This window comes from Puntigrus tetrazona, chromosome 22 (assembly GCF_018831695.1).
Source record: "Puntigrus tetrazona isolate hp1 chromosome 22, ASM1883169v1, whole genome shotgun sequence".
Lineage (NCBI taxonomy): Eukaryota > Metazoa > Chordata > Actinopteri > Cypriniformes > Cyprinidae > Puntigrus > Puntigrus tetrazona.
This window is the reverse complement of record NC_056720.1, coordinates 1,797,201-1,818,250: the sequence shown is the minus strand read 5'-3', so window position 1 is coordinate 1,818,250 and position 21,050 is coordinate 1,797,201. Positions and strand designations below refer to the sequence as shown.

Genomic DNA, 21,050 nt, shown 5'->3' with positions numbered 1-21,050 from the left:
ACGAAAGTTAAAATACGTAAATCACGACTGTTTCGTGAAATATAAAAATTGTGAGCCAGAAGGTGTTTATATCGTACAGATTTTAGCGATTCAGCGCCCGTTGTGCTCAGATCATCGGCCCACTTCACTGGCCATCTGAGAGAGCGAAGATGAGGTCAGAGTGACATCACAGTCGTGGGTGGTGGTGATGGTGATGATGTCACACTCACCGCGAGAGCTGATTTGACGCTCTGTAGCTGGTAGAAGACGCGCCGCCTCCTCCGGACAGATGGTCTTGAGCTCGCCTCGAGTCATTCCCAGCAGCATGGAGCCGCTGACGCTCCTAAACACCGCAGACCGCACTGACACACACACACACACACACACACACGCTAATACACACATCCCACAATGCAGTGGCGCTACTGGCTCAAAGAGACTGACAAACTGAAACTATCATGAAGCCCAGAAGGTGATGATGGTGCACGGAGAGGTTTGGCTCACATTTTGCTGAAGCCCTTGTGCTCCAGCCAGGCGCGCACCTCCTCGGTCGGGACCTCCGGTGAGCGCGGCGCAGACGGGTCACCTGCGGGTCAGGGGAGGAGCTCGTGAACACACTGATGATCAGGAAGCGCAGCTGAACACTGAGTTACGACGGCTCTGTCCTGCTGCGACGGAGGCTGGAGCATGTTGTTCGGGACGAACCGATCTGCCCTTTTTCATTCTTCACCTTCCACCACTGCTTAGACATGTCCAGGAGCTACACACACACACACACACACACACAGTAATCCTGTAAATGGAGTCTAGTAAGGGTTGCTGGGGCTCACAGACAAATATGTAAGCATGTATACACACACACACACTCTAAGTTAAATAAATGTTTTTTCTTTGAGCTGATAAAGTGTGTATCAGTGTGTGTGTGTGTGTGTTTCGTGTCTCACCTGTAGTTGTTCACCTTTACTGATAGAAAGCTCTCGTGGTTTCGTGGCTTCAAAATCAAACACAGCTTTCATGTAGCTCTGGTAACTCCTCTGAGCTGCAACACACACACACACACACACACACGACGTCACACACTCTTGGTACGGCAGCACATCTCACATTTCTTGTGTGTTCTGGGTGTCTATACCTGTCCTCAGGCTCCGGAGACGATCTGTTGTTCTACACAAACACACAGAGAGCATTGAAACGGCTGAATGACAGGTGTGCGTGTGTGTGTGTGTGTGTGTGTGTGTGTGCTCGCACTGCCTGTCGTGTCACAGAAGCTCGAGCTGGCTCTGGTTTGCTTGTGTTTGTGTTGGCTTTCGTGTTTGTGACGCTCGGCTCTGGGTTCCTGATGTCTGGCGGCTCCCATCCGTCATCAAACACAGGTGTGAAGATGGGAATATCATCATCATCCTCTGGCCACTTAGTGCTTCATCACACACACACACACACACACACACACACACACACGTAATATCTTATACTAAATCACTTGTTGTATTCATTAACTGTGAGCTGCTTCTGTTGATGTAAAAGCATACCAAAAAGTATACCAAAAGTATAAATGAAAACGCAATTGTTAAACTACATGTTTGAGTGTGTGTGTGTGTGTGTGTGAGTGTGTGTGTGTGAGTGTAAATGTGTCTTTGTGAGCCTGAGTGTGTAAATGTGTGTGAGTCTTGAGTTTGAATGAGTCTGAGTGTGTGTGAGTCTGAGTGTGTAAATGTGTGTGTGTGTGTGTGTGTGTGTTTGAGTGTGTGTGTGTGTGTGTGTTTGAGTGTGTGAGAGTCTGTGTGTAACGTGTGTGAGTCTGGAGGTATGTGAGTTTGACTGTTTAAGTGTGTGAGTAAGTCTGAGGGTATAAATGTGTGTGTGTGTGAGAGTGTTTTACCTGGGAATGTTCCAGGCGCCTCCCAGCGACTGCCACAGATGATCCTCTTCCCTGCGCCGCCCTCGCTCAGAAAAATCACACACCCGGCTCGAAGAGAGGAGCCACGATAGACGGAGGTAGATCCTCATCACAGTAAAACACAACCTACACAAACACATGCACACACTTCAGATCAACTACACACACACACACACACACACACACACACACACACACACAGGCAGGTGTCTCACCAGATCCAGTATAGAGAACAGACAGTGAGTGAGTTCAGCGGCGCTGGGATTGTTGATCTTCCCCTGCAGGCTGGCCTGATTGACAAACAATTGTTTGACAATATTAAGTGTTAACTATTTCCATGAAATATGCAATATAACATTAATAGCACATTTTAACATATTTAATATACATTTATAGGCATAAGTTCCATCATATCATCTAAAAAGACGTATCAGCAGGTTAAAGGCCATCTTGATTTTCCTCAAACAGATGGAGAAGTGCTCCTCTGATGGCATTCCCTTCACAGCTACAGAGACACATCAACAGAGCCTTCATCATCATCACCGCCATCATCATCATCATCATCTCACACACTCACACTCCTCTCCTCACCCATACTCCTCTTCTTCTTCTTCTTCTTCTTGTCCATCTCTGGCCGCGACGGCTGTCAGGTGGGTTGTGAAGGCCTCGATGTCGTTAATGAGATGATTCAGGATGTCCTGCACACGGACAAATTATACTTTGAGTTAATCAACATTTGAGCTGTTGCCAAGCAAATGAAATCAGAATCAACAAAATTCATCTTTTCAGATGCAGAGGAAACACAACGGCTGCATTTATATACTATATATCACACATCTCTAATCAACACTCACCACATTCCTCCCTCTCTGTGTACGGCCGAGGAGGGGCGGGTCTGGTTTGGTGGGCGGTGCTTCTTCAGGAGGGGGTGGAGTTACTACCTTAATGTAGGTGGAGTTATTTCTGGAGATGGGAGGAGTCGGAACCGGACTCTCATCTGGACACGCAGACAAACAACTCCTTTAAAGCAGGAAAATACGTTATGTTTCTCTTGAAACCGCCTACGCTTTATGGCCGTCTCACCGTGAATCCGGAGCGACCCAGGATTCAGGAGGTTTCTGAAGGATCACCGGAGGCGGAGGAGATGCTTGTCGTGATTTTTTCTGTGTGATGTTTCCTACAGCGGCTTTACTGCAGGAAGAAATCACAAACGATCAGTGTGATATGGAGAGGAGTATTGAGGAGATGAGCTGGTGTTCGCCCTCTGACCTGCCGCTAGTCAGTCTGGGATCGCTCTCTTGTTCTGCAGGAGCCTCTCCAGGTCTTTTCTTCAGGTAATCGGCCTGAAGGACACACAAAAGTACGACTTAGTGCGAAGCGCCGAGATGCCGGACTCGCCGGAATCATGCACTCACCCGGAGAGACTCGCCTGGAAGAGGAAGACGCTGACTGGCGACCGCCGCGCTCCTGGATGGAGACGGTCAGCAGAGAGTCAGAACCCGCTCATGCCCAGAACGGCCTTCAGATCCAGAACGCTGCTCAGAGGCCATGAGTCCAGCACCTCCTGAACACACCACAACAACACAGTGAGAAAGATGACCGCTCGAGTATAACAACGTCCTGAAGTAATAAAATATTTGCACTTTTAAGTTATTTAGATGTCAAATCAATTGTACAAAAATACAAGATGGAGATATTAAATTATAATATAAAAATATATATAAAAATATTACATTGTATATTAAAGGTTAATATATAGATTTAGAAATTATTAAAAATAAATAACTTTTTATTATAGATAAATCATATTTAGGTACATTTCAATATTTAGATACATTTAGATTCAAATGTAGATAATGGATGTTTAAAAATCATAAACTGCATAAAAACATTTATAAACAAAGAATTTAATATTTAGACATATTTTAATGTGATATTTAGACTTGGATATATTTACAAGATAAACTGTATAAATAATACAGTTTAATATGGTTTAATATGGTACATTTAAAATACAATAAATGTAAAAAATAATAATAATAAAAAAATAATGTGTGTGTGTACTGTTTCTAAAAATATTTACATGTACATACATTTATATCCTTATTTACCATTATACATTTAATATATAATCATAATCTTAAATATATACATGCATGTATATCTAGTACACACACATATATTATATGAAAAAAAAAAAATTTCATTTCTATTCAGTCAGAACTCCCGACCTTAGTCTCGATGTGGCGGCGAGCTGCAGCGCTCCGCCCTGAACCTCCAGCAGGACGCCCTGACTCCCAGACTCGGCCCGTGGCGCCCAGGTACTTCAGCCGCCCAGACAGTCGTTGACGCCACACAGCTGCTGGCCGCCCAGCTCACAGGTGAACAGATGCTGAGGAGCACAGAGACACACTTCAGAGCTCAGGTCACGATGAAGACGAGGAAGAGGAGGAGTTAGTGAGCCTCACCTCCACGCGGTGCTGGAACGGATGCATCTGTTTGTTGATGGAGTGGGCATATTCCTTCCTCTGATCTACAGAAACACACAGCTCATGATATGATTATATGTAATATAATGTAACATCAAATATACAGACATAACATATATACATATTGTATATATATATAAAATCTGAGATGTTCTAGCTTGATTTCCCCCATTACTTTTAAAAAAGATTGCAAACAATGTAAAACTTGACAATGAATGGCTCTTTTGAAGTGGTTTTTGCTAGTGAATGGAGTCTGAATGAGTTTGAATCCTTTGAAGCGTTCCCAGCATAGATGACTCACCAATTAAATCAGTTTTCCAAGTGCCCAGATCCTCCCTATCTGCCCTAAATAGTATTGAAAATTACTAACATCACAGAAATGATTCGAATGATTCAGTTTCAATCACTCCATTCGGATCACACATCGTGATTCAACTGATTCAGACCAAACCAAATCTTGTTTGGTCAATCATTTGGTTTAGGCCAGCTTTGTGTCCCTGTAAATATAATATGACCTAAAAAGTATGTAAGGCTACTCCTTTTGTAAAGAACGATACGCAAACTTTGGGACAGACTAATTCTATTTGAGAAATCCATTTAGCACAAATGTGTGAATAGGAATGCAGACAAAACACACACAAACATGCAAAAATATGGCCTTTTCTGAAACATTTCCTGTATTCCCGAACGAGACGCTGAGGTAGCAGCAGTGTGAGGTCAGTGGCGTGTCTATAAACAGCTCAGGGCTGTAAAGGTTAATGATCAGCCTCGTCTCAGGGTCAGTACTCACTGTATATTGATTTAGCGCTGGGTCTGGACAGACCTGACAGATCCGAGGACGCGGCCGCCCAGAACCGTGACGCCATGGAAAACACACGGGTCAGACTGTGTGAAGACCCCTCACTCACACACACACACACACACACGTAGTGTTTCCATGCTTTACGGGGATGCTCCATAAGTGTAATGTTTTTATACTGTACAGACTGTACGTGTTATTGTTCTGCTCTTACAGGAAACTACTTTTTGAGTTTTCAAAAACGCAAAACGCAATCCCGTGAGGTTTTGTAAGTTTGTTTCCTCCTTAGGACCTCAAAATGTCCTCACAAGGTCAAAATTTATTGGTATTCCTATCCTAGTGGAGACATTTGGTCCCATAACGTGATGAATACCAGGTGCACACACACACACACACACACACACACCTGGAGCGAGGCGATTCAGAATAACCGCTGGACCAGCCGAACGGACTCTAACCCCAAGCATGAGGACAGCACCTGAACACAACACACACCACCACATATAATCTATATTTCACATTTACTCCATGACATGGCCATTTATTATATGTAAAATAGTGTAAAGCATATACAAAAAAGTATAAAAGATATATATACACACACATAAAGAAGAATAAAATGGTACTCATTATTTAATAAATACCATGTATTTTCGTGAAATGCCACTGAATACAGAGCAATGGCTTCAAAACCATGGTATTAGTATGTGGAGTCTGATCGAGTCATATTCTATGGTACCTTGAAGTATAATTTTGTTCATATACCACATGGTACTGTATGGTGAACAATGTTTTTTACTACTTTTTTCAACGTAAAAACATTGTACTTGCATTAAATTGTAAGGTACTGTAATCACATTTTTACTGTAAAAAATAGAGCGTTTCTGAGGTTAATTGCTTTATGGTAATAGCATAGCACGTTTGGTTGTGCCACGATATTACCAAACCTTACAGTAAAAAGTGCCATGATATTGTCTGATCAATACACCAATACGTCACTTGAAGAATAGCGTGGTATTTGCATTGTGATACTCTGCAAGTATGAAATCAAAGACTCGTGTGTTTCATGTTCTCATTGAAAGCCAACGATAGATTATTACTGTAGCTGATGATCCGCCAGTGTTTATGAGCTCATAAACCACGATCGCTGCAATCTGATCTCCTTCGCTACAGGAAAATGACATAACAGCTAGAGATTACCCTGAAAACCTCAAAGATTCAATCACAAATACACCAAGAGTCCTGATTTCCTATTCACTGAAGGTCAAACCCTTCATAATCAAAGCAGAAACCAACCAGAAGCGGTTTTTAGATGTGATATTAGCGCCCATTCGAGCTCTTTGAGAAGATCCAAACTGAAGGAGACATCTGAAGTTCATATAACGACAGAAAGCACTTACCGAGGCGATCAGACGAGCTCTGGAAGACGTTTCTCAGCCGTGTCTCTCGAGATCTTCTGAGGTTTCTCTGAGTTAGATCATGGTCTGACGGACAGAAGAACGGCAGCCGCTCCTAAGGGTCAAAGTCTACTGCGTCTTCAAGGAGGAGCTCAGATGGGTGGAGAAATAACACACACCTGCAGACCGATAAACACACCTCGAGGAGAGAATACCTCCAGAGTGACTAACAGCTCTAGATAAGGGGTTTAAATGTCTCACAGTTAATAAATCAGCAATTCAGCTTGATATGAGCTTAATCAAGATCTGCTTCACGTTAGAAAACCAGCCTTGTTTGATAAATCTACATGGTGTTATATATATATATATATATATATATATATATATATATATATATATATATATATATATTATAAATACATAAAACATTAAAATAATGTGTTTTGTGTTATATTTAGATATTAAGTAGCCAATTTTATTTTGACAGCTTAATATATGTCCAAATATTACAAACAAATGCATACAAATATAACAGTAATATTTTTGGATATACCTTTTAAACACACATTTTGTCCTAATGTTAGACACAGTTAATAAAAACATATTATATGAAACAAGTTATATATAAATACATGTCGATAACCGTGTTTAACAGAAGAAATATTCAGACATTATACAATAAATGAGTCACTGAATAAAGTTTTGAGAACATTTTATAAATGTGTTTAGACAAAATATATCACAAAATATGAGAAAGATGTGTGACCCCTGGACCTTGAAACCTAATAAGGGTAACACTTTACAGTAAGGGTACAGTAAATGAGATTTAGTACTGAGATACAAATATATGAAAATCTGAAAACTGAGGCTGGAAAAAAAAAATCTAAATATTGAGAAATTTTACTAATTAATTACGTTTTTATATATTTATGTAATATTCAAAATATAATTCACTTAATTTATTAACTAATTACATATATAGGCAATTATATCAAGTTATTTCAATTACATGAAACAAGTTACATTACCTACAAAACCTACATTTTATGTGTTTAGATAAAACATGTACACTATAGCTGGAATGTAATAGCATTCTCTAACCAATAATATGCTTTATATGCATCTCATTTCATATACAACATATATAATTTGAATGTTTTATTTTAAAATGAATCCCCATGACAAAACAAAATCTCTAAGAAAGTTTGTGTTTTTTCTTTTTATTTGATAAATCCATAGAACATTATTACATAAATCTACATGATGGGACGTCAAACAAATGATGCGTTAAAAGGAAAGTGCGGGAAGCAGTTCACACGCGTAACATAGGTCTGCAGTAAAAGCTCAGCTAAAAGCTCAGCCATCAGAGACAGCGGCTGATAAAAGCGGTCACCGGGGTCAGTGCTGTGTCTGCGGGAGCTGCATGCTGGGAGGCAGCGGCCAGTTCTCCTGACCCTGGTGCGTCTGCAGGAGCCGGTACAGCTGCTTCAGGTGCGTCACGATGTTGTCCTTGATGTCCGGGATAGAGATCTGCAGCCGCACACTGCCGCTGTCGAAGGAGCGTGTGCAGTCGCCCGAGAACATCTCGCTGATCATCCGCGCCACCACCGGCACCACCTAAACACACAGAGACAAAGACATGTAGAGACAGACGGAGACAGACGTAGACAAAGACACGCAGAGACAAAGACACAGAGACAGTCACACAGAGACACAAAGACACATAGAGACAGACACAGTCACACAGAGAACGACAGAGACAAAGACACGTAGAGACAGAGACAAAGACACATAGAGACAGTCACACAGAGACAGACAGAGACACATAGAGACAGTCACACAGAGACAGACAGAGACACATAGAGACAGAGACAGACAGAGACAAAGACACATAGAGACAGAGACAGACAGAGACAAAGACACAGAGACCGACAGAGACAAAGACACAGAGACCGACAGAGACAAAGACACAGAGACCGACAGAGACAAAGACACGTAGAGACAGAGACAAAGACACGCAGAGACAGAGACAAAGACATAGAGACAGTCACACAGAGACAGACAGAGACAAAGACACGCAGAGACAGAGACAAAGACAGACAGAGACAAAGACACAGAGACAGACAGAGACAAAGACATAGAGACAGTCACACAGAGACAGACAGAGACAAAGACACGCAGAGACAGACAGAGAGACAAAGACACGCAGAGACAAAGACATAGAGACAGTCACACAGAGACCGACAGAGACAAAGACACACAGAGACCGACAGAGACAAAGACACGCAGAGACAGAGACAAAGACACACAGAGACAGAGACAAAGACACACAGAGACAAAGACAGAGACACACACACAAGGAGACACAGAGAGAAAAAAGAAATGAGCAGAAGTCCTCTGTGCACGTATGTGTACATTTCCTGTGTTTGAGTAAGACTGTGTGCAGTGTCTGACCTGCACCATGATGAGTTTACGTTCTCGGGGTCTGCCATCAGGCCACTCCTCCCCGAAACACAGATGAATGTCAAAGAGCGGAGACTCAGACGAAAGCATGCCGCGCTGGTGAGCGATCACACCTGAACACAGTTAATTACACTAATATTACAAAAAAGATACAATAAAAAAGAATAAAATATAATAAAACATTATTTGAAACTCAGAAATTCACAGAATTTTAAGGGAAAAAAACCTTAAGGCTATTATTAAACATAAATAAAAGTTGTTTATGCATTCATATAATTCCACGTGCTAAACCCAAAATTCAATTTAAAATTCAACCTTAAAAAAAAAAAAAAAAAAAAAAGGTGAGAAAAACTTCAAACGGATTTATATAAAAACTGAAATGAAAGAAACAGAACTGAGGAAAGGAGCGATCACTCACCGCTGAGGAAGGACTCGAGGCAGAAGAGCTTGACCTTGTGCTGGCGCTCGATCAGGTTGGGGGTGTTGGGGTTGGGAGCGCAGGGGCCGGACCAGTACACCTTACACTGACAGAGACGCATGGCGGGCGATGTCGTGTCCGCCACCTCCAGGATGAGTCCTCGGTCCATCACGTCCAGCAGGCGGCTGGTGAACACACGCTGCTTGTCGTTAGAGATGTGCTCGGTGGAGGGGAAGCGCACCTGCTCCAGGCTCACGGGGCCAAACAGCTCCTCCTGATTGACGATGGGCCCCAGATCCCCGTAGAACAGACGACAGCCCTGAGGATTACTGACCGTCACCGGAGGACACACCTCCTTCCCGCGGTAGTAGAACTGCACCTCCAGGTCGGTCACTGAACACACAGCAACAAATAACTGACATTAATATACATTAAACATGTATAAACACGTTAATTATTATTCATTTGTTATTTTTTCATTAGTGCCATCAAATGATAAATCGCATCCAGAATGAAAAATGATGTGTGTGTGTGTGTGTGTGTGTACTGGGCAGGGAGCTGATCCAGGTCTCAGGCGTGGCGAACATGGCGTCCAGCGGCGTGGGCGTCTGGATCTCCATCGGGCGGCGGCTGCATCTCCACGCCCCGCGGCTCTTTCTTGGGCCACACCTCGGCCGGGGAGGGGGGAGGGCAGCTGGGCGGCTGCAGCGGAGACACGGGCCCGGGACGCCCAGACCGGGGCCAGCGGGGACGAGCTCATGCCTGAACACCACAGAAACACTCGGTCAGCAGCACACACACACAGCAGGCTCACCTGAGAGCATCGTGGGACGCCGCCGTACCGTGAGGAGGATACGGAGGAGGAGGAGGCTCGGGGTGTCAGGAACGTCGTCTTCATCACCGTCCGTCTCATACGTGGGAACAGAGCTCTGCGACACACACACACACACACATTTACAAGAGAGACTGAAATTAAACCTTGTCTTTGGGGCTATATATATATATATATATATATATATATATATAGTGTTAAAATGTTAAAAGTACAAATTAAATTTTTCTATTAATTCAAAAATAAAATCACACAAAAACAATACACTTAAATCATAATATGCAATTAAAAATATTTTCCTTATTCTTTAATATTTTCCTTTATTTTCTATTAAAATAATACAGTTTTGGGAATAACAGGGTTTTTCAAAAAAGAAAAAAAGTTAATCAAAAATGTGTTTAATTCAACAACAAGAATCTAAGTAAAAGTTCATAACATGCAAATGATGGTTTTCTTCATAATAGCACTTTTTTCATTTACAATACATAAACCAGTGATTAAAACTATTCTTTTGTATTAATAAAATTTGTTAAATTGTGCAAAAAAAAAAAGATAAATATATACACGATAAGACAAAAACCACAAATGATTTATAAAAAAAAATTATATTTGGAAATAAAGAGAAGTAAAATGCGTAACGCAATGTTTCATAAATATCAGCACATGATTAAGTTTGTGTGTGTGTGTGTGTGTGTTACGGGGTTGCTGGAGGTCTGAGGGATGTCACACACGTCGTAGATCTTCAGCGGTTCATGGGAACCTCTTTGGTGCCGTCGTAGATGAGGTTGAACTCGCGGCTCTTGTTCAGGGCGCACCTCAGCTGCGCTTTCCATTTGGCCGGATCCGGCTCGTCCACGCCTTCCTGATACTTCCCCGTCTCCACGGCCCAGGCCTGACACACACACACACACACACACACACACACACACACACACACACACACACACAGGTCAGTCCCGTCGCGCTCCCTCCTCGTCCCCGGGGGCCGAGGCCTTCGCTCACCTTGAAGATGGTGTTCTCCTCCTCCTGCTGCGGCGTGTGGCGCGTGGCGTGTTTCCAGGGGATCTGAAAGCGCTTGGCCTCGCGGTCCAGCCACACCAGACCCGGAAACACCCCGTTATCCACCTGAGACACGAGCCAGGGCTTCAGCCGCACGCGCCGAGGGTGAGAGGACATCACGGCCTTCTGGAGATCAAGCAGTCACCAAACACTCACACCACGCTTCAACTTTTAGTGCGTTTTATAGAGCCCTTATAATTATTTTACTACTTTAACCATATATATATATATATATATATATATATATTTGCTTTACATTTGTATATTAGCAAATGATTAATCAACAATATATTATCAAATAATTAATTGCAATCAATCACAAATATTATAAAATATTCTAATAATTAATCAAAACATCATGATTAATATGACCTTCAGTTGAGGATTAGGATAAACATAAATCAAAGTAAACATAAAAAAATAAAAAATAAAAATAAAAATGATATACTTCATCATCATCATTATAATGATCTCTAAAAATATATTAGCATGATGATCTTCATAATGAGGACAAAAAAATGCAGAAATTAGGCAAAAACAGGCTACAAAGACTAATATTTGCAGTAAGAAAAAATATTTTATTTTATATTTGTATTTGTAATACATATTTTAATATATTATAATTTTATAATCAATGATAAATAGTAATATAGCATTCCTATTAATAAAGTAACACTGCATTCTGTAAGGGAAAACACTACAGAACTAATAATTTAAAAATATATAATTTTTTGATGTTATATTTAATAGATTGTTGTAATACATAATTTTATATTAATACGTAAATTATGAATATGTTATTAGCAGCAGCATTGAGATTTAAAAGCCTAGATGTAAGTTTCATAACACAGACCAGACGAAGCTCGTATTAATAATTAGATTTAATATGATAATTAATTCAAGGTAATGATCAGAAACAAGTCAGAAGTCAACAAATCGAGTAAAGAAACAGACGGTGACTTTTCATATTCGATACTACCTCATATCCTCCCCGTCGATAAAAGACAGAAATTACGACAGTAAATCACAATCTAACGTGTTATATAACTGGAGTGCGAGCGAAAGCGTGTAGAAATTAAATATAAATGAGCTTTAGATATTAATGGAGCTCACCTGAGGGTTTCAGGAAGCGCCAAAGCAGGAAAAAACACGGCAATCCCGAGGCCTCTGCCGCCGAAAACGAGCCGCTTTGTGAATTAAACTGATTTAAGTCGTCATAAACGGCTCGCAGATCAGACAACGCGCCCGCACTTTCGCCGCGAGCCCGTGAGAAAACCGGGAGAGGCGCGTTTCTCGTGCGTTTCAATCTCTGCTACAAAGTTTCACCGTCCACCGAAACTCAGGTACGGCCGTGACGTCACGCGCCTTGCTCTGACGCGCGCGCGCCCGCCTACAGCACGCGCACACTTATGAGTTGCGTTCGTGGTTTACTTTAAGATTCGCTTAAAACGCGTGATCTGAGCAAACACGGGAGGAAACCCTTGCGCTGAGAAAATAATACATCAGAAAAATCTGAGCTTAAGTTTAATTTACATGTAATCTACATTGTATTTGAAATATTTCGAGCACGCAGAGCTGCATTGATTGTCAGGTAGTTCAAAAGATCATCTGACATATTTTGAGGTTGTTCATCGTATCTGCAAGCACAGAAAAGGTTTCGTGTTTTATTTTCAAAAGAGAATCCAAGTGTAAAATGACAATAGCATTATAAATGTTCCCTACAGAATATAACATTTTTTAACATAACATCATTATCATTATATACACACATACATGCATGGCAGGACTGAAGAATGATGTATTTTACAGGAATGCTTCAAGGTTTTGGTGTGTATAAGTGCACTTAAATAAACAGGGTTTGCTCTAGCTTCAGTTGCTAACGTTATTCTGAGAGATTACGTAAAAAAACTGAAAATGCAAAATTGAACCTCTTCGCTTGATGGTGAAGTTCAGTTTTTTAAACGAGAAATTCACCACAAGAAACGAGCTGCAAAGTGACCTGCTGCAGAACCAGCACAACAGCCATTATCTTCATCTTCAGTCTCATCTTCGTTGAGGATCAGAACCAAAGTCTGCATCCACATCTTCAACAGAACGTCGTCGGCCTGAACGCCCTCCACAAACTCCTCACCTAAACACACACATTTACATAATTTGTGCATGAATTCGTTAGAACAACTAATGTACAGACAGACAATAAATATATCTTGATTTCAATAGAATGGTTCTTGTTTGATTTCACTCTCCATAGGGAGTTCCTCAGGGTTCCGTATTGGGCCCAGCTCGCTTTAGCACATATAGGCTTCCAGATGATCAATAAATATGGTCTTTATATCTTTACATCACCACAAGCACGTCTTTGCACTCTAATGAGTTCATACGCTCCCTCTCGCTCTGTCAGTTATCTTTTACTTTAGCAGCCTTCATGCTACCCTACGACTATGGGGGAAAGAGCTTTTTCATTCGAAGCCCCAAATAATAGAATGCACTTCCTTTTAATATCACAAATGGAGCAACCTTGGATCATTAAGATGCATTTATTTACGCTTGCTTTTAATTAAATCTTGTCATTTGCATTATACTTTTCGTTGTTGTGTTTTATTGCAGTGCTTTGAGTTTAAGAAAAACGTCTTTTAAATAAAATGCATTATTGTATTGTTGCATATCTACTGTCTAGATAGATAGACAGACAGATTACCGTCTCCACTGAGGTCGATCTTGAGATCTCCTGCTCTATTCTACTGATGGCACGAATGGCCTGCAGCAGAAAAGCAACAGCAGATGAAAGTTTATCATGTGAAAGTGTTCCTGTGACGTGGAGATCCTCTTACACAGATGATTTCAGTTCACACGCAGGCTGTGACTCCAGCAGGTGGAGCTGAAGACAAACACAACATCACAGGACCATCAGAGACCTTGAAGATGAGCAGCAGCTCCTCGCGGTCCACGTCGAAGAGCTTGAAGTACCAGCGCAGCTTCTGCTGACCACCATCCTTCAGAACCAAACACGTACTCCATGAAATCAATACAGATGTTCTAAGGATCACACACATACATAACTATATGCATTCTGGCTGTGGCGGGTTGAGGGGGAATCAAACCTGATTGCAGCACCTCTTCAATATATTCTTCCATTGCCTAATTTTCAGTTTGAGAGAGGGGGTAAGTGTTGCTTTGTGAAGGCATGGCATTTGGTAAGAGATCAATAGCACAATCCCATGGTCGGTGGGGGTAACTGAGTTGCCTTAACTTTACTGAACACTTCAAGAAGCTCCTGGTAACATGAAGGGATATTATCGGTTTCTGAGTAATAGGGCTCTACTGGTAGTCAAATAGGGTGCTGGTTTGGAAGAAAATCAGTGAGCATGGCAGAATGTGGACCAGCCAGTTATTTCACAATGGTACCATGAGATTTTGGGAACATGGCTCGAGAGCCGGGGAACCCGAGAATAACCTTGTGCTTGGGTGAATCGACAATGTATAATGTAATTGACTCTTCGTGGAAGATGGGTTCATTGGGAGATGAAGGGTGTCGTTGATGGCTTTGATGTTTATGGGTGGATTTGAAGGCTGCATGGGAATGTTGTATGAGTTGGGGATGAGTCGATCATTGCTGTTACATAAAAAGATAAATCATCACATTGTAAGTTAATAGGTACTGTAAACACCTTGTTACTGAGTAGAGAGAAAGTTTCAATATTCACCCTGGGAGCATGTTGAGACTTATGAGGACAGCCTGAGCTGTGATGGCCTGCTTCAGCGCAGTAAAAACAGGTTATGAAGCTGACATCTCTCTTTTCTTTTCTGATAGTCGAAAAGTGTTCACTTGCATGGGTTCATCGACTGAAGTTTGACATCGTCTGAAGTCAGATTGTTGATCTTTATGGTCGTTGTGACAAAATCTGAAAAGACATATCCTCCCCTAACTCAGACTGTAAGTAAGATTCGGACTATTTCGAATGTAGCTTTTAGGGCCACGTCATTCCAGCTGCTCTGAGCAGCGAGAGTCCTAAACTCAATAACGTAGTCAGCTGCTGGAGTAGAAAGCTCTTACACTGGTTAGCAGAACCATCAAACTTACTAGGTAAAGCAAAGCTTACCAGTTCGAATGGAGTGTATGAGGTGTTTGTTTACCGCTTGCAGCTTGTTGAGCTGCTCTTGATAACTTTTTCAACAAGTCTTGCTGATAAACGATTGCTGCTAGAAGATTGGCAGTCCCCGCTAGATTCTCAGTAAGCGAAGTATTCTGTAAGGAGGGCACTGAGGCGGTGTTCTAATCCACATGCAGGGTTTATTTAACAAACGAGAGACAAGAATCAGAAACAGGCAGAGGGTCAGCAATGAAGGCAGTCAGAATCAGTTACCAGGTTAGAGGGCAATTCCGTGAGGCATGGTAGAGTAGCAGGCAATGGGCCAATGCACAGGTGAACAGTCCAAACAGGCAAACAAAGCAAGTGAAGCTCCTCCCACAACAATCAGATCTTCCGTGAAGCTCTTCCCAAAACAATCACACCTTCAGTGAAGCTCCTCCCACAGTAATTACACATTCAATGAAGCCCTCCCACATCAAAATCAACACCTTCAGTGAAGCTCCTCCCACAACAATCACACCTTCAGTGAAGCTCCTTCCACAACAACCTCACCTTCACTGAAGCTCTCCCATAATAAAGCACACCCTAATTGAAGCTTCTCCCACAAGAACCTCACCTTCAGTGAAGCTCCTTCCACAAGAACCTTCAGTGAAGCTCCTCCCACTGCAGTTCAGTAAAAATGCTGGTGTCTACAAGTGAAGATGAGCATCAGAGCATCAGGAAGAAGAGAAATCTGAAGGACAGAGAGAACATAAGAGATCTAGAACAAAAATACCTAAGAGTTGAAAAATTAAACAGACTGAAAATCAAATGTTCAAATGATGTCACTTCCTGGATGAAAAGAAAAAGCAAGAAATAGAATGGCAGTTGTGTTGAAGGAAAAATATTGGCCTGTTTAGTTTAAAATCCTTATAATATAGACAAATATTTATAATTGTGGAGTTAATCAAGCTTTGAATAGTTCTTACTACAGAAGCAATGGATTTTTAATTTAGATAACTGCAACTTATTTAGCAAAAAATGTGTCAAAATGATCATAAATTGCTGTAGCTGTTGTCAGTTTTCACTTTGATTTATTCATATTGTTACTTCTAACTATTGTTATTGTTGTTCCAGACTTAAATGAGACCCTTCACACGAGAGGATTTACACTACAGAGAAACCATATCACTGCACTACATGGGGAGACTGTGAGTCGTTCATCTTATCTACAGAGACGATGAATCACTGATACTCAAAGTGTGGTGTGCGGGCTTCCTCTAGTGGTATACAGAGGAATCACTGATTTAAACTCGTGTTACAATGTTTCCCAGCCTATTCAACCTTGTAAACTCCATAGGAGTATTATCATACATATATTTATATATAAAGCCAAAATACCAGCTTAGATGACGCTCCATCAAATGCAGAGACACGCTTGCTTACTGCTTACTACCCTGTACATAGTGCATACTGCCTACTGTTTTAAGGAGGTAGTAGTGTGAAACAGTATATAATATATATAATAGCTATACATGTTTGAGAGTAGTATGCTTAATCGTCACGTGACAAACACAATTTAGCACAGCTGTCGATGCTGGTACCTTACAAATGCGCTCACTATTCTTTCTACAAAGGCTTGTTAATACAATACAATATTGCCCTATTGAACTCATTTCATAATTGATAAACTTGACATATTTGACAGAATTGAATCAAGACCGAGACATCTTTAACTGAACAATTATATTTTTGCAGTTACAGTTATCTGAAAAATACATATATATAATGCTAAATTCGGTTATAATTAGCAGCATTTTCTTTAGATAGGCCTATTTATACGTCAATAATGTAGTACATTATAAAACAGTATGCAATGACATATTGAGTGTAATTATCATATACATTTTATTAGATGAATATGCCATTTTTTTTGGGAGCAAAACCTGCATCTAAGCACTCCTGTTTTGTTAAACACCCTATTATTAAGGAGGCTTTGAAAATAAATGCCTTCTTGATTTGGTATGCGTTGATCACTTCATCAGCACAACCTCACAACCTGAAAGCGTATATATACACGTGTTTTATAGCAGGCAGGCATTTGTGGGCGGGGTTTATGTAAATAGGTTCTGCCAACAAAATGTTCTAAATTTGTCCTTAGCGAAAATACACTCCGCTCTTTTTCAGCAGAATTGAATTTAGTTTGAATAATTGAAACATTATTTTTATTTATATATTACATTACTGCTGGTAGAAATGTGTGTGAAACCCGCTGTAGACTACTCACGTCTCTCTTATTTGGCACCATATGTGTGCATATGTTAATAGAAGTTGGTTTAGAAAGTCGCAGCAAATTCCAGATAATGAAAATGAATAAAAGCTTGCACAGACGCATAAAATACATTTTAGTTGGCACATTTGAAGGAAATATCGCTGAATTTAACAATATTGCTAAATTAAGCAGCGGAGCAAGCCACCAAGCAACATTTTCTTAATAATAATTACTATATTATTATCACAATATAGCTATTTCATCTTTGCTGTTAAAAATAAGAACAGAAAGAACCCCGTGGTGGACACCGGAAGTAAGGGATGCCGTCAAGCTAAAGAAGGAGTCCTATCGGACCTGGTTGGCTCGTGGGATTCCTGAGGCAGCTGACAGGTACCGGTGGGCCGAACGGACCGCTGGCCGGGTGGTTGTGCAGGTAAAAACTCAGGTCTGGGAGGAGTTTGGGGATGCCTTGGAAAAGGACTATCGGACGGCCTCAAAGAGGTTCTGGCAAACCATCCGACACCTCAGAAAAGGGAAGCAGTGCCCTGCCAACACCGTATACAGTGCTGGTGGAGCCTGCTAACCTCGACTGGGGATATTGCCAGGCGTTGGAAAGAATACTTTGAGGATCTCCTCAATCCCGCCAACGCAAACTTCCACTGAGGGAGCAGTGGGACTGTGTCTCTCGGCTGGCCTGGGAGTCGCCTTGATGTTCCCCCGGAAGAGCTGGAGCAAGTGTCTGGGGAGAGGGAAGTCTAGGCATCCCTGCTTAGACTGTTGCCCCCGTGACCCGGCCCCAGATAAGTGGAAGAAGAAGAAGAAGAAGGCTGAACAATTGCTTTAATACCTACTGTAATGCATGGATCAAATAATGTTAAACATCAGATTTTTTCCCAATCAGATGTTCGTGTAGTGCTGGGTGTCCGGTCAGAGGAGAACTGGCCCCAACTGAGTCTGGTTTTTTCCAAGTTTTTTTTTCTTCTCATTCTGTATGGATGGGGTTTTGGTTCCTCTGGCTTGCTTTGTTGGGAACACTTAACTTCCAGCGATTATTGTCAAATTGATCACAGAGCGGTCTCTGCATTTAATAATAAATTGTTCAATCTCGTCATTATACATCCCTATCATTGTATTCTTCTGCTTTATACTGTTCAGTGCTTTGATATAACCTGTGTTGTTAAAAGCGCTATATGAATAAAAGTGATTGATTGAAAGGAGAAAAGGGGCAAATAAAGATCATTTGAGATGTTTTATTACTATTTGGAGCATAGGGATCGCTAAAATAGGGCTCAAATAACTTTTTTTTTGGAAACATCAAATTCAACTTTTTCCCTTCTTTGCCTGTAGCGTAAAATTAGTGAGTGTGTGCATTCAGACTCATTTTACAGCACGGGTCACATATTATCCTTATTATTCATACAAACTGTTAGTAATCAGCAACAATGGAGGTTTATTGCTTGTCCAAATTTCACAAGCAAAGCAGTTTACGAATCTTGAAAAACTGTTTTCTGTGAGGGTTAAGTTTAGAGTTAGGGTTAGAGGATAGAAAATACGGTAAGCTCAGTAAACAGAAATAGTAAGTGTTTACAATAAGGTTCATTCGTAAACAACATTATTTACATGAACTAAGAATGAACAATACTTCTAGCATTTGTTAATCAAAGTCAATGCCAATTTCAGCATTTACTAATGCATTATTAAAATCACAAGTTATGTTTGCTAATATTAGTTAATGGACTGTGAGATAACGCATTAAACCGAAATGCACTGTGGTGTTCTACTTGGATATAGCTTTTTATTATTATATATGCTTCTGTAGCAGGTGTGTATTTAAAATGATATTGTGATTCCACTTGCCATGACCATATTTGGGGTTTCCTGCCGCCATGATGAAGTCTTCCCAGTCTGCATGAAACGTCACAGATTGTCGTCCATTGCTGCTGCACGAGTCCTCATATATATATATATATATTCCTTTGTGTTATCCATGTACATAACAAATGAGGACTTAAGGGCAAGAATTATCGCAGTCTGTCTTTCATTCGACATAACGCAGAAAACACACTTCATATTTCTGCGCTGATTCACGGGATCTGTTGTAAACCGGACATCTTCTCTCTTATCAGGAGACACGCAGCTCTGGAGAAGATCACGCAGATGTGTGTTTAACAGCGATCACAAGCCGAAAGTGCTTTAAAGACTTCCTTATCTGTTTCTACAGAACAACATTTACACAACGACTTCAAGTACGTTTGAAAAATTATGGAAAATTATGAACGGATTTCATAGATATATGAAGCGAGGTTTGTTAAATTATAACTTTTATCTGTCGTCGAAGTAACAAACGACCGAGAATCAGAGAGATATTATTAAAACAAACCGTTTAAAGGTCTGTAAATAATGTAGCGTTAAGAATGATTCTAAAATGGTTGCTTTATTTCTGCATTTTAAGAAACGAAACCGAAAGTATTCTGTGAGACGAAATGAACCCGAACAACATTAATGTTCTTTTAAACTTCTTCATGTAAATAAAGACGTGTTGATCTGAAGAGATTATGAGAGCAATTACACGACAGTATATTGATTTTTGTATTGATTGTTTGATAACTGCTCACTAGTTGTTTTTCTTCATCTTGTATTCAATTCAATTCAATTCAATTCAAGTTTATTTGTATAGCGCTTTTTACAATGGCTATTGTTCCAAAGCAGCTTCACAAAAGCAAATTATTACAAGACAAAAGCAAATCATTCCACAGACATAAGCAAGTCACCACACAACAGGATGTGTTACAAAACAGCTGGATGAATTACAATGTAGAAAGTCCAAGATAGAATTAGTCCAGACAGAAGGTTGAGTTTTCCTCGACGTCATCGCAGGAAGGTCATCTCCTCACTGGGTCCACTGGAGAGGCTCGGTAACTAGATGCCTCGGGATGTACATCCCGAGGTGGAGACAAAAGGATAATTAGCGTAGCGGCCATTCATACTATTGGGAATCACGATGTACTGTAGCATAGGTTTATGTTAATCTTTACGAGTATGCTTTGCTAAAAAGATATGTCTTTAGCCTAGACTTAAACTGAGAGAGTGTGTCTGATCCCCGAACATTTGCAGGAAGGTTATTCCAGAGTTTGGGTGCCAAATGTGAAAACGCTCGACCACCTTTAGTAGACTTTGCTATACGAGGAACTACCAGGAGCCCTGAGTTTTGAGATCTTAGAGAGCGTGACGGGTTGTAGCGAGACAGAAGGCTAGTCAGATAAATGGGGGCTAAACCATTTAGAGCCTTGTAGGTCAGTAACAGTACTTTGTAATCAATCCGGAAATGAACAGGCAGCCAGTGCAGGGAGGATAAAACTGGGGTTATGTGATCAT

The 21,050-nt window shown here is 40.9% G+C and overlaps 2 protein-coding genes, 1 long non-coding RNA gene and 1 pseudogene across 11 annotated transcripts in view; 2 read left to right on the top strand and 2 right to left on the bottom strand.

Moving 5' to 3' along the window:
* The window catches only part of LOC122327919 (GTPase IMAP family member 8-like), a 295,481-nt gene that overhangs the window by 47,706 nt on the left and 226,725 nt on the right, over positions 1–21,050 (top strand). The gene's annotated exons all lie outside the window — the stretch shown is intronic.
* Positions 7,855–12,717, bottom strand: LOC122327947 (annotated as a pseudogene).
* Positions 14,039–16,136, bottom strand: LOC122328047. The gene is made up of 3 exons (XR_006247762.1): positions 16,041–16,136; positions 15,038–15,606; positions 14,039–14,946 (listed from the first exon to the last, which is right to left on the bottom strand). It is a non-coding gene; the product is annotated as an uncharacterized LOC122328047 (long non-coding RNA).
* The window catches only part of LOC122327910 (NACHT, LRR and PYD domains-containing protein 3-like), a 98,788-nt gene continuing 97,303 nt past the window's right edge, over positions 19,566–21,050 (top strand). For 7 of the 9 annotated variants that reach the window (XM_043223582.1, XM_043223586.1, XM_043223589.1 and 4 more), the window contains exon 1: positions 19,566–19,921. The gene's annotated coding sequence lies outside the window, so the exon portion shown is untranslated. Of the gene's footprint in view, positions 19,979–21,050 lie in introns of all 9 variants that reach the window. The other 2 variants (XM_043223583.1, XM_043223581.1) reach the window with 1 other exon arrangement.